The sequence below is a fragment of the Labeo rohita genome, chromosome 4 (genome assembly GCF_022985175.1).
Source record: "Labeo rohita strain BAU-BD-2019 chromosome 4, IGBB_LRoh.1.0, whole genome shotgun sequence".
Lineage (NCBI taxonomy): Eukaryota > Metazoa > Chordata > Actinopteri > Cypriniformes > Cyprinidae > Labeo > Labeo rohita.
This window is the reverse complement of record NC_066872.1, coordinates 22,955,518-22,981,974: the sequence shown is the minus strand read 5'-3', so window position 1 is coordinate 22,981,974 and position 26,457 is coordinate 22,955,518. Positions and strand designations below refer to the sequence as shown.

The 26,457-nt window shown below is 35.1% G+C and overlaps 1 protein-coding gene across 3 annotated transcripts in view; it reads left to right on the top strand.

Annotated features, from left to right (window-relative positions):
• Positions 1-26,457, top strand: part of tafa5a (TAFA chemokine like family member 5a) — a 103,188-nt gene that overhangs the window by 7,330 nt on the left and 69,401 nt on the right. Inside the window, exon 1 of one of the 3 annotated variants that reach the window (XR_007827548.1) lies at positions 22,175-22,812. The exons of the other annotated variants lie outside the window; for them this stretch is intronic. The gene's annotated coding sequence lies outside the window, so the exon portion shown is untranslated. Of the gene's footprint in view, positions 1-22,174; positions 22,813-26,457 lie in introns of those variants that run through there. 3 annotated transcript variants of the gene reach the window in all.

Here is a 26,457-nt window from a genome sequence, read left to right as displayed (position 1 = left end):
GATTTAATAATGAACATAGTGGTCGTCTTTTTTACTCCCGACATCTTAGCCGCTGAAGATGCAGTGGATTACATTTGTTTGTGAAGGGAATGCACCTCCGGATCTACATAAATGCTCTATGTTCACGCAAATCATTTGTGATCCAGCTTCACCTACAGCATTTTTTTTAAAAAAAATGCCTGACTGACTGACTTTTTCCCTGCTTATTAAACCAATTTTAGTAACATTAATACAATATAAGCGTACACAATAATCTGACAATGCTGATAATCTACAGGTATTTCTTAAATTATTAAATAAAAATACCTTCACTGTAAAAAATAAATAAATAAAATGCCACATGACTGACGGCAACAGAACATTAAACACTAACAGATCTCTCTAGATCTCAAGATCTTCACTCATTACATTCCATTTTGACTTTATTTCAAACAAAACTTCTTATTAAGAATTAACTGATGTTTAGATGTTGATATTTTATTGAAAGTAATAAAGTTTGAAGTCATTATTGTGGAGATAAGCATTTGCTTTAATTGTCTCTTGACCCTTGATGTTTATAACGTCAGTCTTGCTCTATAGCTGCTGTAATTGTTTCAAAAGCACATTTGTTATAGTAAAAATTGCAAGGAAATATCTGATATAGTAAATTTGGTTATTTTTTGATGATGATTCAGTCATCATATAATGGTTTGATTCACTGATCTCATCAGGAGTGTAGTTTTGCATGCCTACAGCAGTCGTATGATGTTACGTCAGTCAGATATTTGTGGAAAAAAAAAGTTCTGTCTTTTTGAGTCACACAAAAATCAAGAATTAGCACATGAATCTCAAACATGGTGACAACGAACAAAGCTTTTTTTTGTGACAAAAGTTTTTTTAGTAGCTTGTTTTGTGATCATATTTTGAAACCATTGTTGAGGTTCATACACAGGTTTTTGATGTCTGAGTTTACACAGTCCAGCACAAATGATTTCTGCATAAACACTTGATGTGAAGCTGATGCATCTAAGCAATATACTCACTCAAGACAACTCATTTATCATCAACAAACAACTTCTATTAAACAAACTTCCTCACACATTTTTACTATAACCAGATGAGAGCAGTTGGAGAAAAACTAGTGTCCAAAAAGTCAATGGGTCAAGAGTCCAAATAAAGCAAACACTTATCTCCACAACGGTGACTTGAAACTTTATTTTAATTCTAACATGAACATCTAAACCTCATGTTAATTCTCAATAAGAAGTTTTGTTTGAAAGAAGTAAAGTCAGAGTGGTTTGTAATAAGTGATGATGCTGAGGTCAAGAGAGATCAGTTTGTGTTTAATGTTCTTTTTGGATTTAAACAGTTTCTGTTTTTTGAGTTTAGTGTGGTACCATTGTTCTGAAGAGTAGAGCCTGTGCTTCAGTCCAGGGAAAGACTAAGAAGCAATGATGTTATGTTGCATGTTGTTTTATTTAAAACCAGTAATTGTGTGGTTGCTAATGGTTAACTGTAACTGTTTTATGTTTTATGTAGTGTTTCACAATAATAATCCAAGAATTACCTGTGAAGTAACAGTGTTGTTAAAAAAAAAAAAAAAAAAGCTTTTATGAAAAGTTTGTAGTTTTACACAATCTTAAACTATTATTTAAATTAATGGCAATATTTCATACTCTGCTCGCCATCTTTTTTATTTATTTATTTATTTTATGATGTAATGTATAAGGTGAACTAACAATAAACTATTTTTACAGTATTTAATAATAAAGTAATTGTTAATTTATAAATAGAATAATATACTTAATACTATTTTTTTGTATAACATTTTGTTCTTTCTTTTAACTGCAACTCGCTAACCGTAATACAGTCTTCCTGAACCAGTTTTGCTACAGTGAGAGTATGGCAATATTTATCTGTTTTAACTTATGTTGGTAAAATTGCCTTGACCAAGACCCTGTCCCAAATGGCACACTTGATATGAATTTGTGGTCTGGTGAGCCACTAGATACTAAGGTGTCCAATTTGTCATTTTGGGCTTCAGTGGCATACTTAAGAGTGCCTCCACTGTAGCTGCCATGCACCCTTGATGAACCCTTTTCCCAAAGCTTTCACCAAAGACTTCACAGCAGACTAATAACCAATCATGGAAGTTGATGTAGAGAAGTATAGACTCAGAAGAGGACCGGGAGGACTGAGGTTGCGTATGTGACAGAGCCTGACACTTATAGTTGTTTCCAACAGAGTTTGACAGTAGCATGGTTATCAGCTAATAACATGATACTCAGAAAAACAGGACATGCAATTATTGGACATTTAGATATTTGACATTTGAGTTCATTCAACTTAAAATTTTAAGGCAGCTGGGTAACAAGCCCAGCTTTTAAGTTTAACAAACCAAATTGTTTGTTTAGTCAACTCAAATTTCCACGTAGTACAACTTAACATTTCAAGTTGACTTAACGTATCTGAGTTGACTGAACTTTTAAGTCTGCAGGGTAACAAATTATTTAAGTTTAAGTTTTATTTATTTATTTTTTTTTATCTTTTTTTTGTTTTGTTTTACAGTGTAGGAAAGTTCTAAATCAGCATGATTTGGTTATTTAGTTTTTGCATATCTTTTACACTAAAATACAGCATATGAAGGCTTAAAATACTGCCTACATATAAAACTCATAGGGTTTAACAGAGCTACAATATCTACTAAGGATCAGACACATGGTCAGCGTCAAAAGGAGAGTGATGGAAGTTGTGTGATGCTGATGCAAGACATTGAACTCTGGACTGTGATGGATGCCATCAGCCAGACAAAATCAAACTACAGTCACCAACATAGACACAAGATAGACCCAGTCAGACCATGAGCAGAGACATGGCAGGAAGTGCACTGATGACAAAATGAAGATGGGAGAGAGTATACTGATGCTATGTGAAGAGCTCATTGTTAGAGCAGCAGCATGGGTTTTTGGCACAGTGGCATTTGGCTTTATAGAAATAAAGGGATTTTAATGTCATCTGACTAACACACATATTCAGTTGCACTAAATGACACTACAGAATTGTGACTGTGGATAAATATTTAAAGATGGTCAGACTACAATTTGTTTGTTAGTGTTTTTATTTGAAATACCGATGAATGCAGGATAAAAATGGACATCAGCAAATTGCACAAGAAACTGACTGAATAAAGGCCTGTTTAGACTTATATGAATGTTTGGCATGTGTTTTGTCTGTTCAGACCAATGCAAAAAAAATAAAAAATACAGACATGCTAAATGTAGCCTCAGACATCACACCCATGGACCGCACAAACTCTGTATGTGGCAAAAGCCAAAAGTCTAAATCTGTTTAGCTTACCTCTGCAGGTTTATTTATTTATTTATTTGTATTTATTTATTTATTTTATTTATTTTATTTTTTTTCTGTGAGCCTAGTGTGTGGTAATCTCTCCAGAGCGGTACTTGGCTAAATTCAGCAGCAAATGTCTGTCCTGGTGTAAACAGGCCTGAATAGTTGCTGCCTTGCTTTCATCTTCCTTGATCCTGTTGTCAAGAGTAGCCATTTAAAAATAGCCAATGTTCGGTGTCTAGATTTCAGAGAGAATATATAACATGCTTTTCATTCTAATTTGTAATTTTAATATTTTACACTTCACAAATCTAATTCAAATGCAGTTATTACTATAGCAGTCTCAGTGGGTAATATGCAACAACAACAACAACAACACAAATAATAATAATAATAGTAAAAATAAATACAGTCAAGCAGAACACAGTTCTGTTTTCTTAAATATGGGATGACTCTCTATTATACGATGACTGGCAACTCCTAGCAACAGTGGAAATGAACCCCAGAGATATTTGTTCAACTGAAGCTGTATAATTCCAGCATACATTCATGCTCACGAAACATGACTTTGTTAAGCCTCATTTCTAGCTTCCCGAGGCTAAGACTGTCTCTTTCCACCCTCCTCCGAGCACTGCCGCGTAAAAGATTCTATTGTATCACTGCCATGCATGTGAATTATACGAGGGGCACTTGGGGGTTGCGGTAGTCATTACATTATAACAGCTGTGATCTTGTTAAAACATGTTATATGACACTGGCAGGAAAATTAATGCATTCTTTAATCCATTCTGTTTCAAGATTCCCCTTTGCTATTGTGCTGCATCTTTCAAAAGTCCCAAAACTTCAAATAGTTGTTAAAAGCATTGTCAGTGTTTTCATATCCATCCACCAGTTGAAAATCATCAGTTCAGCTGCAGAAGTTACATACTTCTTCTCAACACAAAATTTGAGCTATTATTCATGTCTGTAAGACAAACTGAATTTACTCCACACTAAAAGACCTCATATTGATTTATCTCATGCACTCTTCTTATAATTCTTTGGTAGGTTGTGCTATATGAAAATAATCTTCTTGCCACTGTAAACAATGAGCATATGTTTCTTTATAGAAATGATTCCAAAAGCTTGACAGCCAGTGCAAACTGAAATCATCTGTTATCTTAATTTAAATATGCATATGGTGCGACCATGATTTGTCAATTCAGAAGCAATCTAATATCTTAACTAGCCTGCTCCAGAGTTTGTGCATTCATTGGCAGCATTCAAAGGCTAACCGTGCACAAAGATTGCATAAATTTAATTACTTAATTTGTCAATGTCAGTACTCAGACACTGGTTGGATTTCATAGAGCTCAAGCACAGAAATTGAGGCCACACTTTACATGTGACTGCTTATTTAACATTTCTTCAGCCTTTGAATGTTTCAGTGTTCAGTAAGGTAACACTGTAGCACTGTTTGGGAATGACTAAATCACCCTTATTGAGATGTTAAAATATACAAAATGTTTATAATATGAACAAAATTAGAGGGATCATGAAAATGACTTTTTTCAAGGACTGTCCTGAATAAGCTATTCCACATAACAGATTTTTAAAATAATAACTGAGTTCATAAAAATAACTGTGATAGTTGTTCATGAATCCCTTGACTATCCTGAGCAGTTCAACTGCCAACTGTTCTTCAAAAAAAAAAAAAAAATCTTGCACATTCTTGCATATTCTGTGGTTTTCCAGCATCGTCTGCATATTTGACCACTTTCCAGCAGTAACTGTATCTGACTGTATTGAGATCCATCTTTTAACACTGAGGACAAATGATGGACTTATACATAACTGTTACAAAAAGGTGAACATATTCACTGATGCTCAAGAAGGCAACATGATGCATTAAGAGTCAGGGGTGTAAACTTTTGAACAGGATGATGTGTACATTTTTCTTATTTGAAAATCATATTTTTCAGTTAATTCTGTCTTTTAAAGTACTTTCCCAGAAGACTAAATAAGTACCATTTACCCCAATCATCCAATTCAAAAAGTTAACACCTCCCAGCTCTTAATGCATCATGTTTTCACAACTGTATACAATATAATTTTATACTTTTGACATCTGTACAAATGGAAACTGGTCTATTGTAAGTAAATTATCTTGTGTCATAACATTGATGCCACAGGTGTAGTGTATATGTAGTGAAAGTGTATGTGGCCTATACTGTTTTAAAAAATAAAAATAAAAAATCTTGATGTTGATTGATGTCCATGTACATGTTTAAGCATAAACTCCTCAACTACTCTGTTCAGTTTGAGCTGGTGTTCATTAATATTAAAGGAGCTGTTTAGACGTCTGTCATAATCTTTGTAAGTCATGGGGAGATCAGAATATGGCTGTTATTCCTTGCTAATCCTTCCCACACAGAAGACAGATGTCAAAGTGGTAATTAACAAATCCATCGGCACTGTTCTCGAAATCTTATGAGCAGGATGGTGGAGCATTGCGACCGTGGCCCAGTGTGATATGTTAAGTCACGTCGGCAGTATCTTGAATAATAACGAGTGTTGAAAGAAAATGTGAAATAGAATTTCAGGGGTTAATAACTGCCACTGAATGACTTCGGTCTTCCATTTGTAATTACCATAATAAGATGAAGCGTGCCTACCACACATTTGCAAACAAAGCCCTTTGCAGGAGTGCAAATGCTAAAAAAAAAGGGCAGCTATGCTTGAAGGAAGCAGAGATAAGAGCGTTGTCCACTCTTGACCTACAAGACAATATCATTTGTCATGCAGTGTCATGCAACATTAAAAAACCTTATTCAGACTTAAACTAGAAGGCAGGGCAAACCCTTACTTGTGCAGTGCTGGTGCATTTCACATGCAGATATTCATGTGTGTTGTGCATCGAATGCATTATCTGATGCAGAAGAAATGAAATAAACAATTGGCCAGGAGCGCAGCGGGGGCATGAAGATGGTCTCCGCTGGGAGAGGTGGCCCTAATCATTGTAAAGCATTTCCTCTCACACACAACGCTGGGCCGGTAATCTAATGCACACATTATTCAGCCTGCATCTATTAAAAGAAAGCTGCGCGAGATTTATCGCCCAGGTTTAACTGTATGGTAAAATAGCGCATTAGGCAGATGATATCACGGTGTATGAAATGATTATGCATGCTTGCAGAAAAGTGGAAGAGGCCAGCTTAATTAAATGCAAGGTCTTGGTTATACATCACTGGCTCTCTGCTCAGCCCTTTTAACCAAAATGGCTGTTATTTTTAAAAGCAAAGAGCTGAGAGGAAGCTTTTCCACTTTGCCTGTTCTACATACCCTTCTGTTTTGTAAAGGGGGTGGAGGACAGGGGGTGTGGTGGGCCAAAATTTAGCTTCCATTTTCTGCTCTACTGCTCACACACATGCCAAGCAAGGCAATTATATTTCAGTCAGTATAAGTCTAAGTTTTGCAGATCTGTCAATCTGTCTAAACGGACAAATGGGAATTGTAATTGCGTCACCTTGGGAAAATACCCTTTGCATTTTACTCAACAAAAAAAAAAAAGAAGAAAAAAATGGAACAAAGTAAGTGGCTTGACAGTTAAAAAGCTAGTTTATTTTCATAGGTCTAAAGAAATTGTTCATCCAACAAATTGAAATTTTGTCATCATTTACTCATTCTTACAAAACTTTCTGACTTTCTTGCCTCAGCACATAAGAAAACATCAGGCAAAATATTCACCCTGCACTTTTCTGCATTGTAACTGCATAGTAAATGTAGTAAGTCAAGTAAATCACTCACCCTGGATTAAGTCACATGAAGCCAATGCTTTATTCTTCTTCTTCTTCTTATTATTATTATTATTACTTAGATTTAACAATATCACACAAGATTTCTGAAAGTTATGAGTGGCACAGCCTCAGATACTGAAGTAAAAATGTCATTTGTCCATCTGTACCCCTACTTATTGTATTTTTTCCTCCTTTTATTATTTGTTTTTATTTTTTAATTTTTGAGTAAACTTAAGCCTGTGTTGACAGTAGAGGCAAGGCCTGTGTAGATTTAATCTCCTGTAGATTTATATTGTGAGTATCTCTGCTAGTCACTTCATTTCAGCCTGCAGTCATAGAAACACGCAGTGCAGCTAGTCTATTGTGTCCCACTCTCTCTTAGCCTGGCATAATTGAGTTAAATTTTGAGGCATGCCAAAGTGGAGTCTTGCAGCCTCTGAATAATGTAACGAAACTGCTCCTTTGGCATGTAGAAGAAATCTGGCAGTGTTTGAACAAATACAAAGACTGCAGACCCCCATCCCCCTTACTCCTTATGTAATCTCAAATAAGAAAAGATGGTGAGTTTGCATGCTTTTCTAATCGCATTAAACTCACAGTAAACTTGGGAGCATGGGAGTCCTGACCCTTTCGAAAACTTCTATTCATTTATTTAAGGATGCAGTAGATAGGCTTTTCCAGGCAATTTGCATTCTGGGATTACCTGCCTGCCTGATCTTCACTGGCAGCTTCAAACCCAATTTAAGCAGAACAAAGACTGCAAACTTCAAGCTGTGTGAATGCACTTTGCTAGCATGGGAATTATATTTAAACTAATATTCTTCTTTTAATGTAGATATGTCAGAGTTTTATTCTAGAATGTATAATGCAGGGCCATCTATTGGCTCCCACCAGAAAGGGAGCAGTCTTGAATTTGAAGAAAATGTATGCAATCCCAGACAACTACATTATAAGTGAGCCCAATGGAAGACCAATGAAAGATAGGGGGGTGGGGTGGTAGGAGTGTTATATCAGAGTTAGGGAAAGCTTGGAAAGCCATTATTCATAGAAATGGGTCATGGTAGATCAGGGCTGGGTTGTAAAATGGTAATACTGTATACATGTGGCGGTGGAAATGTGTCAGATGGTAAAGCTTGTCTATTTAAGCGGTTTATATTGTGGTAGACAGAGCTACATGGCTAATTTTGGGTAGAATTGCTACATATTATTTAGAAATATGTAATTATGGAGCAGAATGGAGTTGCATGAATATATAATTCAACTGATGTGCAAGTTCATGTGTATCAATCAGATTTAGTCTAGAGTCTAGGATCTGTTAATCTATTAATAACAGTTTTACTGCTATGATTATTTTGTTTTTGTACATAATGTGAGACTATTTTCTAATGAATAATCATTATATTTTAATTAAATATATTTAATTTATGAATTTTAATAGTTTTTTTGGAGGGGGGGGGGGGGGGGTGTCTATTAAGTGTTCGAAGGAAGTATAAATGCTGGAAAAATAATAATAATAAATAAATAAATAAATAAAATAATAATAAAAAAACAAGCAGGAAAAATAGTAATTTGATAATCCACTGTGCATTCATTTGTTATCTTGCCAATATTTAGTTTGTTTTGATAATAATAAATGCTCATTTTCCGCTCAATTTTAAGCACCATCTTCCTGTGAAAAAGGGAATCACTAAAGCCAAGACACTGATTATAGCCATTGCTTTAATTTTAACAGTGTGAGAAACCAGCGCAAAATTCACTGCTCAGCATGGCCTAATTCTACTGCAGACACCTTTAGTCAAAGGTATTAACAAAGGGATTCTATTAAGAAAGTGGCTGTGCCAGTTGGGTAGCTGGCTCCTTTTGGCATCACAAGCAATCCACTCCTCGACGTTTCAATCTCTTCATAATGATTTATCAGCAACCACAAACAGTTCGCATTTCAATGTAGCAAACAAGCCCGGGTCTAATGTGCTTAGTTCAGTAGCTTAAACGGTCATGATAATTGCCATCACAGAAATCACCTGCTGTCGAAAGACTGGAATACTGAGTGCAGTAGAAAGGAAAATGGCCGCCAAGGCCCAATTATTATCTTCCCTTTCATTTACAGACCCAGCGGCAGACTTCTGTCTCCACTGAGATGGTTTCCTACTCTGCCGGTGTCACTTGTGCCTCTATTTTATGGCTTGCCTTGAGAGCAGACTCGTGTGCTTTGCATATTGATGAAAACGAGACAGGTTTGGTTGAGTCAGAGGAGAGAATGTGCACATTTGATCCTTCAGGCGATAAAGTCCTTTTTTTGCAGTTACTCCAACTTCATGTGGCACTTTACACTGTTGATTGTTCCAGAAACTGTTGCTGTTCTGCGTTTTCTTTTGTTGGGCTTGTTACATATATGAGGTGAGTAAGTCTCAAAAACTGTCAAGAACATTTTCCAGCTCATATTTCACATCAAAATCAAAAGACTAGATGAATGTATTATTATATAATATGTATAATTACAATTTATATTATTTTGAACTATTTTATTATATATTTTTTATATGAAAGTTATATAATTGTATTGTGTTTAATGAACAGAGCACAATTATCCACACTATTAAGCACACATAACCAAATCGAAGTCATTACATTAAATCAGGATAAATTAAAGGCAGTACAAATATTGCATGTATATTGCAAATAATTTTAAGTTTAAATAATATGCAGCATTTAAACTAGTAAAAATAGCATTAATGCTTCTTTTCCTGAAATCTGGGGCCAGTTGCATAAACTTAGCCTCTATGTTAAGACAGTGTCTTAAGAACTAGTTTGACCAACTAGCGGTTAGCCAAAGGGCAATCAGTCTTATTTTTTTAGATTCAGCTTAGACTAATCTACATTTTTATGTAACTGAATTTAAATAATGATGACCAGCTTTAAAGAAAAAAATAGCTGACTTACTTTTAAGACTAGTCTTAACCTTTTATGCAACTGGCCCCTGAACTGGACCGGTTTTTGTCTTTGATTTGTTTACTGGTGTTGTTTTGTCAGTATATGTTAGGCCCCTGCTAGCAAGGGCATTAATGCATACCTTTTACCACTGAGAACAATATCATTTTAGTCATGCTACATGTTCAGCAAATGACTGTGCTCTGACGACAAGCCATGCTGGAATGGACCTGGGCCATTAGAGTTCTCTTGACAAGATTTGATATTTCCAGCCCAGTACCTCTGGCTCCACAAACCTTTGATGTGGCAGACTGCAGCGTCCCTACAGATGCCTCTGCCTAGGTCCCTTCACCGGGGCACCTCTGATCCTCCAGCTTTGGTTCCCACCTCCCTGGCTGTGATAAAGGCTTGGCTTGAATCTCCCAGGATGCACCTGGCCTTGTGTTGATAATGGCCCAAGCAGGATTTCCCAGCATGCAGCATGATCACAGCCGGAAAAGGGGGCGGGCAGAGCTGAGTAAACACATCTGGTCTGTCTGGCCAGGACGCAGCCTTGATGTGTCCCATCAACTCTGTCCCCTTCTTTAAAGGATGGGTCTCGGCTAACCCCATGTGTGGCTCCAAAATTAGATCGGGATGATTGATTACACGCTCTTTTGAGTCCAACCAGGAGGAGAGAGGCAAGACTTATCAAATCCTTCAAGCCCATCCTTCGAACTGTCACGGATGTTTCATCAAAGTCATTCGCAGGGCTTCTTGATCTGTTTCATCAACTTAGCAGTCCAATGCTGCTGCAGAAACGATATTGCAGGAGTTACCTTTCATCGATTCCATTTCAAACTCCTCAACCAGTCTTTATTCTCTAATAATGCTGTGACTTTAAAGACCTCATGTAGTTCTAGTTAGAATGATTCAGAGATTTAGAATGGCCACCACTATCCAACATTTGCTGTATTTACCATGTTTGCATCTTAAATGCGAAACTATCAATGACTAGATGGTACACTGCGCTTTTCAACGGTAAGGAAGCATAGATGTCACACATCAACAAAATATAGTCAATCAATTCAATGATGCACCTAAAAGCTGCCTCTTAAATTGCCATTTAGCTGTGAAATTGCAAAAGTAATTAGTCAAATGCATTTCTACACTGTTTATAAATGGAAATACCAGCAAACAAGATAATGTTAAACTAAATGCTTTTAAATAGGCCACAATTAATTGTATACATCTCCAAACACTCTTTGTAGTGTTTTGAAATTACAAACATGGTTAGTTATGTATCACTGTTACTAGCCGTTTGTTACAAAGTCCCACCCAAAGTTTGCCTAGACATCGTATAAAGTTATATAAAGGCCTGAATTTCTCCAAAATAAGTATCAGGAATAACAGCTCTTACAACAAAAAACATTTGTGGATTTGTGCATGTGCTGCTGTTAATAGTTTATCGGAAACTGCCATAAATTGGTTCTGTGAAAACTTGTATGTTGCCCTGAATTGATTCTCAGTTGGGTTTTCTAAGCTCATGACTCATCCGCTCTTTCACCCTGGGAGGATGTAGCCAAAGGGATCATTATTTTATGCCATGCTGGCATCCCATTGCCTAGACATAAAATGCACTTTACAGTATTAGGAGAGTGTAGTTAAGCTGCAAAAAGAGAACACATTTTGACTGTGTACTGTTTCCCAGACAAAAGAAACACCCATCATGTCCTTGACACACTGAGAAATTATTAGCAGAAAAAAAAAAAAAAACATTGTAGGCAATGAGAAGCAAATATCAAATGTTGCAATTATAAGGCCCTTTTGGACCATTTCCTGTTCTTGAATGAGTAAGCTACATACAGTAAACATGACTTGTAAATCCAATGGTAATCTACTTGCCAGAAGCACTTGGAATACTTCAGATTCTCTTAAGCACAAATAAAATCTTTTATGTTGCCTTCTGCACACTTCAAAGAAAATACAACAAATGTCCTGACTCTTTTGGCCATGAGTAACGGCAGATTAGTCTAATTATTTTCCTTGTCTGTGAATTAGGATCCACACACAGACTCAGATGTGAGCCACCTATGCAAAATTCCCTCTTGGAATGTGTTTGTGTGTGTGAATGAATTTTGTTTACCGGGGCCCACAGGGCCTCATGTCTGTGAGAGGATGTCTTATCAGAGGCACTCCAGCGAGGGCCTGACAACTTAAACTGAGGGCCACATGTTTATTGAGTAATTGAAACTGAGCAATGCGGGTATGAATTCAGCGTGCCTGTCAATCAGTCGGCTCAGGGGATGGAGTCGCTGACAGCCTGTGGCCTGACTAATGTCATATTGAAATTACAAAATCAACAGCATGTTATCCACTGCATATAAACAACATGGTGTGCACTTCTTTGTAATAAAGCAGCCAACATTCTTTCTTGTTTTTTTTTTTTTCTCCATTATCGCCCTACCTACATTTTGTTTGAGGGCAATTTTACCTTATTTTACCTTTTTAGTCTTGTTGTAGCTTGATGTTTTTTTATGCAGTTTAGTACACATTCGTAGGTGAATTGAATAAAATATAGAATCTGTGCCTGTAGAACTTTGAAAGTTGTGTAGATTCCACAAAATTGGAATGCCAGCCTTGATCCTCACGTTTATTAACATACTGTCCAATCATAAACTTTCAGCATTTTTCGATATATATCATTTTTTTATGTTTAGGGAAATCAACATACAAATGGCTTACAGTGTTTCCCTTTTAAGTTGGGAAAAGAGAGTGTACATTATAAAATTTCAACCCAGGCTCATTGGAAAATCATGCCTATGGCAACATTTTTGGTAACACTCTATTTTGATAGTCCACTTTAGACATTCTACTAACAGTAAGTAACTTTGCAGCTGCATGTCAACTAGTCATTGGAGTGTTAGTAGACTGCTTAATATCTTTTAACACTCTTCTAAACTTTGCAAGTATATGTCAAGTATTCTACTAACCCTAAACCTAACCTAACAGTCTGCTCTGAGAGTTAGTAGACATGTAGTTGTAAATTAATGAGAATTAGTTGACATGTAGTTGCAAAGTTACTTATAGTTAGTAGAATGTCTAAAGTGGACTATCAAAATAAAGTGTAACCACATTTCTTTCCCTAAACCTAATTCATAGTGTTAATTAATGCAAAGACATACATATATAGCTAGTTATGTGCTGCAAATGACAAAATGTACTAAATCTAATATGGTAAAAATATTTTCAGGTCATAACATAGAAATGTTCAAGAATCCAAGTTGCTACCTACAATGTTGTACACGTAACAGTAGTTGATATCAATTAGTCTTTGGCTTGACCACGCTATCAGACAGCTAATAATGTGTTGCTAATGTTACACAAACTATGTATCCATTCGCCATCTGAGAGAGCTACCTTCTAGAATGAACATCCTTAGCTTTGCTAATGAAATGAAAAGCAAGATGATTGGTTACATATTGATGGTAGAAAATGGACAGGCCACATTTTTGAGACTGTCTTTGATACACTGCAGTTTTAAAGAGAAAATGCTCAGCAATGGTGTTGACTGATAAATGTGCACATAGTTTGTCTTTATATATATATTAATTATTTATTTATTTTTATTTTTTTGCAAGCTACGTATAAATTGTAAATATTTATTTATGATATAGCAGCTGTCAGTCGACAAATTGTATTTGACAGGCTTTCACAAGTGTGAAATGAAATGGACATGAGATCGCTTTCTGCACTTCTAGAGTGATTATTTACAAGACATTTATAGCCTAGATGATCATCTAAACAAACAAACAAACAAACAAAAAACCCTGTAGGTGGAACTGAATCACATACTGGCAGGTCCTACACCAGTCAAACAACCGACATTAAAGACGAATTGATGAAAGGTGAAAGAAATTTATTTCCTAGTATTATCTGCGTTGGGTTAATCTCACAACACTATTAATTAAACACATATTTTGATGCATATGAGCTCATATTTATCCTATTGCTGTATGTTGCTGTATGCAAAGCCTTCCTTGAGGTAAACAATATTTTTACTCATGCAGAGACAAAAGTACCATCTGTAATGGAGATAAGGGCATCTTATCATGCATATCAATGCATTTTCTTGTTTTTCTGCTTTCAGACACTCTGATTTAGTCTGCATGGTGATATTGTAGCTCTTTGTCCTCAATAAATGCATCCTCATTGCACTGTCCCTTTATTCTGTGCAGTGTTAACAGTATAGCGTGAGTATGGATTTCCTCTTATTTGCCTGCCTCAGTGTTTTTGTCCAGGGTTGTTGACATGCAGTGAATTTCAGTCCTGGATTGGGCTTTGAATGCATGATAATACAACCTAAGGTGTATGGGACATAGACACAGTCTATACACAAGACATTTAGCAAAAATTTTGTTTGATATGGGTTTTCAAAACCATAAAGTGAACACTTTATGCCTTTTTTTTTTTTTTTGGTGGCATTAGTGGCCAAAAAATGTCAATAGCTCATTGTAGTCTTATTATCAAAATGGTCACAGCATTCTGTAACTACTCGGTTCCAGCTCCACTCCACAAAACCACTACATGCATGATCATACTGAAAGAAAACATGTGGTCTGACTTCAAAAAAAGTTTTGCAAGACAAATCACATAGTTCCATTCCACATTGTATAGAGCGTTGTGAACACAGAAAAGTGGGGTCATACAAACAGTGAACTTTCCAAGTCTTGTTGTACTAAATATAATCACTTTTTAACCAGGAATGGAACTAATTTTTGTAAAATTAATTACACATATATTAGTTAGATTTCTGTGTGTTTCTGTGTTTCTTATATTAGTGTGTGTGTATATAAAACGTCTATTTTTAATGGGTAATTAAACGATGAAATGAAAAATTTGTAAACATATGACAAATTCACAGGTGTGCCATTAGCAATCAATTGTAATTTGAATACATCTACCATGGGTTAAATATCAAAACCAATAAATATTCTGGGACTTTTTTTTTTTTTTTAATTAGACACACAGAGCTCAGTGCACTACCAATGAATGTTGCTTTGGTTTTAGTTAAATAGGTACTTTCTCTGTCTGAAGCAGGAAGTTTAGGTATTTGTACTTACATTATGCAATGCCTTGAATTAAAAGCTTCAAAGATGAAGAATGATGCAAAAAAAAAAAAAAAAAAAAAAAAAAAAAAAAAACACACACACACATACAAAGTGCAGCATAGTACAACATACAGTACAAATGAGCAGCAATTAAGATATGCATTTTTTTTAAATAAATAATTAATTCTGACATTAATTATTAATTAATCTTTATGGCTTATATTGAATGTATTAGTTCTTATTTAGTCTATTATAATGGTGTTAACATGTTTTCAAAAGTTTTCTCACCACAAAATATTTTATTTCTTTTTTTCAGATGACTGTGGCTTTCTGTCATTTTTTGTTAATGCTTTGCTTTTCTCTCTAATTTAGAAGAAATGATAAACAGCCCCTTTTTTAACTAACTTCGTATGCTCAAAGCACAAAACAATTTGAAATAATCAAAGTAGACATTAAAAAACAATCTTTATAACATTACAGCAGAACTGAATTCCTTTTCATTTTAAGGACTCAACATTTCATTTAGAAATGTTTTGACAGTGATGATATTGTCAAAAGCTGAACATGGCACTGTCCCAGATCTTCATAAATGATTCTTATTAAATAATAATAATAATAATAATTCCAGAATATTTTCTCTGATACTTGAATATATGTTTTCTTTGATCTGATGGTGGACTGTGATGTAAAGTATATCACCTTTGTGTTTGATGCAGATTTGAAGAGTTTGTCTTTCATCAGTGCTGATTGAACAACGTCAGTCTTTGTCTATTTTTAAGCCAAGCAATTCGGTCTTTATACAGAAGTTATTTGAGCAGTTAATGAGCTGTCGACAGACTGAGCATTTAAGAGGCTAATGAATATTCATCAGGCAGTGTGCAGGAGCGTGGAACACAAACACTGATTCACTCATGTATGACAGCATAAAAACTGGTGACAAATGGGATGAGAACAGGTGAGATCTTTGTCTCTCCAGTGAAATGGAAATGATGGATGCAACCAGAGAGGTGTGTGGTAAAAATACTTGGGGGGTTTGTTCTGTTGGGAGTTACATGCCTCGCAAGACTCTTAACCTGCTAAACGGTTTTGCAGACTGCAAGATTTTCAGTGAAATTTAATAAAAAAATATTTATTTTATCATTTTATCATTGTTGCTTTTTCCTTTCTTCTGCTAATTAGGAAACGGCTAATTGCATGTGCAGTATTGAGTCCTTAGGTATTAAAGCTTTGTTATGTGGTAAATCAAGTTATTAAAGTTTGTATTAAAGTTAAAATTATTTAAAATACAGCAGTCTATGTATGAAATATACTTTTTGTGTATTTCTATATAAAAACAGCTATATGATTCATTTGTATTATCATGGAGCGAAAACCGCTTTAGAAGTGGTGCAGCTTAAAGCTGATTAAAAAGCTACAAACTGAGTTGCAAACACATAACTGAGCTGTATAAACGTGGGAATAAATCTGCAGAACGCGGTGTTGCAGGAAGAATAACATAATATCTTGACTGAATATGTTTAGTAGAGGAGAATTTCTGGCTTATAAGAAAACAGACACAAAAAAAGCTTGTAAAGCAGCTAGCTGTTTTCATTCAAGCCTGAGCTGTTTCCGTTTTCATAGTCAAGCTTAGTTTGGGAACTGAAAGGTTTTATAGACTATTCTGTTGTCTTGGTGGTGTGCTGGCAGACACAGCGATTACCTTCCCTTGTAGTATGTCACAGGCACACATTATTGTTGAAAAATAGTGCTGAAGTTGTTAGGGTGTTCTGGTCCATTGTCGTTGCTCAGAACTGAGTGATAATTATCTCCTAGACTCCATGATTTTTCAGCTTAACCGATCACATAAGCCTATTTTAGGACTTCAGCATCACTCTTATGTCATCGCTGGTGTGATCATTTTAAAAATGTGAAATGAAAAATGGGTGCTCCAAAATAAAAACAGTGTAGTAAAACATTAGCCAAAAAACAAACCTGATACAGCTGTGAGATAGTGTATACCAAGAAAAAAAAAATGTTCCTTGTGGAACATTTAATTTTAAAAGCATTACAAAAGCCATTAAACCCTACCTTTGCTGCTAAAACAGCATCTGAGAAGGCCTTGTGCTTGATGAAACATGGATTAAGAAATTTGCGCCAATTCAGATAAAATTGCTTCAAGGAGGTTAGGCACTAAAAACTGCTGCACAACCTAACAGAACTGACTCCTGCCTTATTTGTATTTAAATATTAAGTAAATATAAAATATGTATGCATTTATAAATAATATTGAATGAATGAATAAATAAATAAATAAAAACAGTACTATACTCCATATCCAATTCCACTGCCACAGTGTTGCTCCTATAGGCAACAAACATATTTATGCAGTGGCTTAATACATACTATTATGTTTATTCTTACAGACTCTAAATGAAGGAGTTTTAAAGTGTCGGCTTTGTGAATAAACAACAACTTAAATTCAGCTCTCATCTTTGTGGTCATCTCAGACCCTTTGACCACTCTCAAGTAGTTCCCAAAGGCACGCTTGTGCTGAAACAGCAGGAGCGTGTCAATATAAGTGACAGGTGCTCTTTGAGCAACGCGACCAAGGACTGTTCATTGGCAATGTGTATGTCATCATCATCCTTAAGGTGATGCACCTGCTCTGCTTGCCTCATGCAGTCACTCCTGGACAGCTCTGCTTTAATTGCCATCCAGCTGATTGATGGATCACAATGGGAGTGTGTTACAGGCACTGCAGAGAAATTAAAAATGAACGCCCCCATTGTAAACACTGGCGAATGCTGATAATTGGCTCTAAATTAGCTGTGCAAACAACAGCATTGACAACATTGCGATTTTGATGCATCAGTCTTCTTAAAAAAAATTGTCCATAATGCAACATTACCAACCTAAAGTTTTCTTCCTTCTCACTGTATATTTCAGATTTCCTTGGCTGGATTTTTCATTAATGCTGCAAATCAAACCCTTAAGATCATAATAAAACGATATTCTGCATTCCAATTATAATATGCCCTAAAACTATGCACTCTTTTTTTTTTTTGTGATGAAGAGTAGGCATGTTTCTGGATATACTGCCACCTCATAATTGTGTTTTTAATAGACCACACTAATGTATATGTGTCTGAACCGGTCTGTCAATCACCTCATCACAGTAAATATCCTCATATACACAATCCACATTTCAGTTCATTTAATTTACACTACAGTTCTTCCTACCATATTAGAGAGAACAGAAGTAGCATGTTTTTTGTTTGTTTGTTTGTTTGTTTGTTTTGTGTTTTGTACACAGGAATAGTCAGTGTTATTTTGTGATTGAGCAATGCCTGTTTGTCAAGATATGTAAGTATGCAAGATGTTCATTATTTAAAGTTAAATGCTTTGTTGTATCATGCTGACAGATCCAAAGTGGCTGATTTATTGATTTACAGTTGGGGAAAAAAATAAAAAAATCATATTTCTTGTGAAAATATTAAGGGGAGACACTGGCTTTTTTTTTTTTTTTTTCTTTTTGGTTTTTCATAAAGTGTTTATTTATTTATTTTTTCAGACTAGTGGAAATCCAACATACACTGTTAAGTGTTTCTTTTATAACACTTTAACTACTTTTACATATTTTTAAAGGCTGTTTTCTCAAAATGATTTTTTCCTCCTAGACTGAGCTATAAATCTCCACTTCAGTAGCACTTACACAAACCATTTACATTTTTATTCTTGTCTACATTCTGAAATTCTGAAGGTTTTTACAAAGGGATTTGTTCGTATATAATTTTGCTTGATTATATACATATACATATATTACATTTTATGCTTCCCAAAATTGTGAAAATATATTGTTTTCTGTCTGTTCTAAATATTTTCTGAATTATGGAGTGACAAAAATGAGACATCCAAAATTCCCTCTGTAAAAACTTTTGACTCTAATGTCAAAAATAAATAAATAAATAAATAAACAAGAATTTTGAAACTGACTTCATCCAGCATTTAGATTTTTGTACTAGAAATGTATGCAAATTTGCACATATTTCATTAAATAATGCCTCATTTACATATTTAAACCTAACATTTTGGAAAACTGTTTGCAGTTATCAATGTAATCAATCAACTGGATAAGTAAGGTGATAACTATTCACCTGCAGTGTCTCCCCTTAAGAACAAACAATTGCAATTTGTTAGGCCTACATAAAGTTTTATCATATTGTCACGTAAATTAATGCAAGCAGAGATGAAGAAAAATTTTATAAGACTTTTTTTATTATTATTTTATTTATTTATGTATGTATCTATTTATTTATTTATTTTGCATCTGCAGTAATCAAAATGCATTAATGTTAAGTGTTCCTTCATTTTCAGGGGGGGACAAAAGACTCTTGTTAATTTCTGAACTTTTTTCTCCCTGCTACATCAGTGATTGTTTTGGGAAACATGGCAAGTAATATTTTTGCATGTGTAATATTCTACTCAATTCTTACAGAAGAACAGGCCTTGGCCGTTTTGCTTGTAAATATTTTGTTCTGTTTATACTCATACATAAAAAGGGGTTAATCACCTTTTCTTTACTGAATTAATACTGGATTTTTACAAAATAACATATACCACATAGGGTCACAGGCATGCTGGAGCTTATCCCAGCATCTCGAGCCGTAGGCAAGGAAGCACCATGGACATGTGGTCAGTCTATAACAGGGCTAACAGAAACAGACAGATACACTCACAGATTTCACTCACAGTTATGGGCAGTTTTAAAGTCTCAAATTCACCTAACCTGAGTGTGTGTTGGGGAAAAGTAACTGGAACTATGAAGAGTTCAGATGCAAAAGTCTCTAAATCCATGTGATGTTTTTCTTTAAAATTAGCATTTATTTCTGGCTACTTTGTATAGGTTTCTATGTAAGTACTGGTACTTCTGACTGGGCTGAGCAGGGGCTGATCTACCGGGGTGGCACGGGGTGGCAACTGCCACCCTAAGAAAAAGCTGTGCCACCCCATCTGCCACCCCAGAATGATCACAGAATAAAATATAATTGTAAGCAGTGTTTCATGTGCTACTTTCAGCCGGAAAATAATAGCAAAAAACATGTCTTTCAATAAAACGTGCACGATGGTTGCACGCACACGCAGCGCGCCGAGCGTATTCGACTTCATTAACAAATGACTCTTATGAACCGGTTCTTTTTGAGTTAAAAACACAGCGTGGCCCAGTTCACTAATGAATTGTTTTACATTTGTTCGTGAATCAGATAATTACTGCTTCTTGGCTAACTTCTCTTAAGTCCTCTGAGATATCTAATCCTGTCCGGATATGTCTGAGATTTATCACGTAATTGTTTGGTGATCCGATTCTCTGACCGCTCACTCCACTTTCATCATGTATATAGGCCTTTTTGCCGGATCCGACGAAACAATAATAGCATGAAATCAATAAGAAGATACCGATCACAGAAACTAATAGCAGAGTTATCTGGTCATATTGCAGTTTTCTCGATTGTTAACAAAATTTAACCCATTTAGTTCATCTTCCCAAACCAATTAATCAGTGCTCAAAACAAAGACACATTTCTCAAAAAGTTTAACAATAAGTAAGTTAAACATTAAGTAGCAAAACTGATGACACACCAATCAGAATCTCTGCATCCAACAACGGAGAGAGGAGAGAAATTAACGAGTCTTTTACATGGGTATTATACTTACAAATACAGTATAATTACATAGTACAGTACCAGTACATTAGATGATGGGCATTTTGCTATTCTATATGTACAGTAAACAGTAGCAGATGTTGTACACCTTCAAAAGTGTCAAATCTTATTTATAACCATTTTTTTATGTGTAGCCTACTGCATTTTTGCAGAACTGAGAAATGACTACCTAGAGATATAGTCTTGTGTCAGGAGTGAAACTATATATATATATATTTAAATTAATGTAAGCATTTAAGAATACCTCCAATAACTAGATTGAAACGTTTGAAAGACAAATGTATGCTGGCTTGTAACATAACATAAATAGTTTGGTCAGTTAGATGTTAATAGATGTTTGCTAACATGTTGCTAGTTGGTTGCTAGGATATTCTGGGTGGTTGCTAGGCTCATGCTATGCAGTTGCTGGGGTGTTGCTAGATTATATGGTTGATAGTGTGTTATGATTACAGACATTCCCACCTCTGTTAATAACAGAAAATTAACATTAAATCATCAACATTAACATCTTAAATGTTAATTTACACCGACACTGAAATGTTATTTATTTTTCGTTTTAAACAGTATAGATCATTACTTAATGGTAATGCAACATTTGTGAACACAACTGTGTATGTTGGACTATAAATCCACAAAAACTGTGCATGGGGGCTTGCTTTGGTGTTGCCACCCCTCATAGACCCCATGCCACCCCTTTGCCACCCTAAAAATTATTTTCTATATCTGCCCCTGGGGCTGAGGCTGGAATTTAGCGAGTTTGAAGTAAAAGTATTTGATGGACGTAAACTATGTGTCCGGAGCATTCACTCAGTATCGTTATCTCATTTTTGACCGATATGGCTTTTAGCTGGTTTTGCATCTGAACTCTTCATATGTAGTTAAAATATAATATTTTATGGGTACATTTTGATGGGTACATGCCAATTTTTCAGATGGGGAAAAAATACTATAAAACAATACTTTCTCGAAAGTTCTACTTTGCATTTCAAAAAAAACAAAGCCAAATTTATGTTTAGGTTATACTATGATACAGTATTAAAATGGTAATAGTGCATAATGCGATCAAATAAGGTATCTTGCTAAATATATCAGCAAGTCATGGGGTCACAGCTCACAAATGGCGCAATCCCAATGACCCACTAACATACCGATGCACTCAAATGACCCTAAAGCCACGCAACTTAAAGTTCGATTTCATGCTGTCTTTAAATCCTGCGGTGCACAACATTTCTGAAAGGTTCAGCACACAAAAAGGCACAGTGAAAGAACTTAAGACTTAAACTCTGACGTCAGACTAAAGGAACATGCGCTGTGACGCATCCGCCGGCGAGCGCTTCTCAAACGCGTCTCTTCAGGCGAGTGGAGGCGATGCATGCGTCAGAGCGGAGAGAAAGTGCGCTCGTTAAGAGAAGAATCCAACCCCGGTAACTGCACAGACGGAGGCGGAGATACAGACTCAACATTTCAACAACACCACATGCGTCGTGTTTGGGACCTTTTTTACATGATCGTTCGAATTAATGCGGGAATTACGTCTGTTTGTAAGCTGACTTGTTTCTTCTGATACACAGCAAGGACCATTCGAAAATACAGAGGAGAGTGACAGATCTAGCGACCAGCGCAGTTCTCTAAGTGCATACACCAGAAATGTTGGAGAGGATGATCGCACATCACTGGACTTAGATTCACGCAACAGCCACAGACAAACTGGAAATTGCTACATTTTTGCAATGGGCGGTGAAAGCTCCAAAATATCAAATATATTGTTTTCCTGAGTTGACACCTCTTGAAAAAGAACGGATTCCATTCTTCTGAATCTGTGAAAGAAAAGCGCAGCAAAGGTGTTGGTTGTTGTATGGCAATAGAATGGAGATGTGGTGTGGATGCTGAAGGCAGTCAGGATGCTGATGCTGAGAGTTGCGTGGGCTCTAGCGGGAGCGGCGATCTGCTGTTTTCTCATCATTCTTATCCACTCTCGCTTCCTACGAGAAGGTAAATGTGTGTGTTAATAATATGCCGCATGTTTTATTTACAGTACCTATACTCGGAAATCGCACCTGTAGGGACACTTTAGTCTTTTGCTTTATGATTAGATGTGGAGGAGTATTTAATCAATTTCATTATTATTTGACAGTGCGCAATCATGACCATATTTCCCTTTAATATAGAAAATGCGATTTGGAGGAAAAAATATTTATGATAATCAGAAAAAAAAAAAAAAAAAAAACATTCTTATGTTTTGTTTTGGACCCGTACAGAATAAGATTTACCAGATATTCGAGCAAAACTGTCGTTTCTCTTATTTAGTTGATGAATATTTATGCACTCGTCTTCAAGAGATGTAGAATGTGATACAGATCGCATAAGATGGAGCTGTTTTATGAGTTAGTGATTTATAGTTATGTTTTTTCAATAGATGGCACTACAGTCTATCTGAAGGGTAAAGCTGAGGTCAAAAAGTGATTATTGTCTCCGATTAGTTTATCTGATCATGCATCTAAATTTAACTTTCAGCTAGTACATAAAGTGCATTATAAAGTGTTCATAATTCCATAATTCCGTAATACGTAATATGACGTCGTAATTGTAACCAAAGTTACATTATAATGCAGTCTATATTCATTATTACATATCTAAAAAGTATAGTATATTTAAACATGAAATGTGGTGTTTACCATATATGTTATAATGTATTATATACACTTCAAATGTAAGAAAACTGTGAGAGAAAAAAAAAAAAAAAAAAAAAAAAAAAAAAAAAAAAAACGTTTTGTCAAAGAATCTAAAATTTTCTTCATGTGGTAATGTTTCAGTTAACATCAAAATATTATGTAACGTGATTTAATTGACCTAAAAAGTTACACCAGCAAAAGTAAGTTGTAACATTCAGACAGACTAAAAGAGATTCGTAATGTAACAGCTAAACATTTCCCTTTTCATAGTGCATAACTATGTATAAATACATATTATGTGTACATAAATATATACATGCATTATATTATATAATTACTCACTTTAAAATGTCAAATGGGGCATTATGAAAGTGTCATAATGCTTTATTTTTATATATACAGGCTTAAAGTTAATTGTTAACTTGAAGTTTTTTATTTTATTTTATTTTATTTTTATTTTTTTCTAACAATCTACTATCATATATTTAAATTTAGGTCTGTCAGATATTTATTTATTTATTTATCTTGCGTTATTGTAATTTTTGATGTCAATAAACCGATACAAATCAGGCCAGTTTAAAATAAATGCAGTAATGTACTGATTTGCGAACCATGCAGTTGAAGGGGTAATGTGTCAACATGAATGCTGAAAGGTGAGAAATGGGAGCCACACAGACAAGTCAGCTAGATACTGCTGCTTCACCTTTCCACACTGACACAGTAGATATAGGATGTCCTTTTCAAGAGACATCTATCCTGGCTTCTGCATGTGCCTTAAGGGAAGACAAGAGCGGTTTGTTTATAGATGAGACAGAAGGTCAGCTGGTTTCTCTGCTTAGCTGTGGGGATTGGAGCGTGTTTTCAACCCGCCCCTGTACTCCTGATGTAAATATAAAGATCAGTCTAAGAGCGAAAAAAAACATTCAAGGTGAAGTGTAAGTTAGAAGTATTAACAATAGAGAGAAAAGAAAGAAAGGCTTCACAAATAAAGGAAGAAATACACTGAATGTGTTAACTATGAGAAAAATATTCTATAAAGTTTACATGAGCTTTTGAAATGATTTTTCTTTGATTTTGACATCAACGCATTAACAGACATGTGGATACCGCTGTAATGCTAGTAAAATTATTAATATGCTAAGAGAAATCAGGGTGATAATGTGATGATTGTTTTGTTTTGTGTGTGTGTGACCTTGCAAACTGTAAGGTTACTGAGTATAATTAGTTTAAATGTCAACACACATTTATTCCTGATTCCATATCTGGTGATCAAAAAAAATTGCTATTTATTGGGGGGGGGGAAAGGACATGAGTATTCTCAAAGGAATAGTTCTGACGCATTCCCGACTGATGCATGCAAGAACCAATGCCATTTTGGTGAAAATTACATCTAACCTGGAATGATTTTAAGATATTAGAGCTTTGATTTAGAGTAAGATTTTCAGTGAATAATGATTTAAATTTAGGTATATTCTTTACCAAAAGTTACCACTCAAGACAAGCATTGAGACCTTCTGGTTTTGAGATGCCTGGTTCATTTTCTTTCAATCAGCAGAAAACTAAAAGATAAAAAAAGTTCTATATAAGTATATATATATATATATATATTCTCTGTAATAGAAGTCGTGACCCATGTAAATCTTTATCTCATTTAGGGTCTACAATATGCCAGAATGTGTCTGATTAGCATTTTGCATTTGAACATTCTCATTCATTCATTGCTGGTGCTAATTTTGAGCAGGGGAGAAAAAACAAATTCAAAGAGATGTGCTTATTGAAACCTCTGCTGAAGTAAATGAGGCACAGAGGTGCTTTGGCTGCAAGGTCGTTGTTCAGACTAGGAGGTGAAGTAATTTATACAGGCACTGAATAAACTCCACTGACCACAGAAATAATGCAGCCAAGCTCAGGAAGTCATTTATTGTACAGTCCTTTGAAATAAAGTTGAAGTGGTCCTCTTTTTCAATTTGTGGAGTCACCAGCATTCATTTTAGTATACCATGTAGAATTGTTGGTATGAAATATGATACTTATGGACATTAAAAGTGTAAAATCTCTTCTCAGTTTGGTAACTCACACTCAGACATTTAGTCAACTGTGCTTCTTTAGACAATTATTATGTGTTTTATACAATAACTGAAGTACTGGTGTAAAAAATAACAGCAGAAATGTAATTAGCTTTGTGATGATATTCAGTGCAGTTGTTAGTGTTTGCTTAATTATTACAGAGCTACCTAGAATAGTTGTTTCTAATTGGTCAGTCAGAGCATTCAAAAGTCTGATAATTCCTATGATTGCAAAATTGTATATGAGTTCTCTGGTATCACTCTTCAGACATGGGTCTCTTGCGTCTAGCTTTAGTGAAAATAAACTCAGAGGAGTTAAGTATTAATATTACTGTAATACTGCTGCAGGTTTCAGCTTTTTGCTTTGCACATTTTAACAGACTAGCCTTGTTGTTTTTAGTGGAAGATTTAAGATAATATACAGGTAAAATTATAAATAATTTAAACTTAAATCAATATTTAATGTCCATATATTTATGTATTTGGTAAGTAGTCTGGCAGAATAAGCAGAACAATGCACAGTCAGCCAGTAATTATCACCCAGTAAAATCCAACAGGATGATCTGAATGTTGCTGATTCAAGTTCCACAAGGAACTATGGAACCAAATCACCATTGCCCTTGAAACAGCACTTAGCGCTATATGACTGTTCTTTTTGCAAGTTATTAAATGTGAATTGCTTAAAATAAAAATGTGTTGCTAAATGATTTTTGACCTACAATCATTTTATTTAACTGTACAGATTTCAGTTAGTGGCTTTCAACTCTTTTGACCCCCATCTTTTAAAATACACTCATGATATTTAATTTATTCAGAGTATATTGTAAATTCAAAAATGTAAATAAAAAGGTAAAAATAAATAAATAAAAAAGGCAGAACTGAATTTCTGTATAACATTT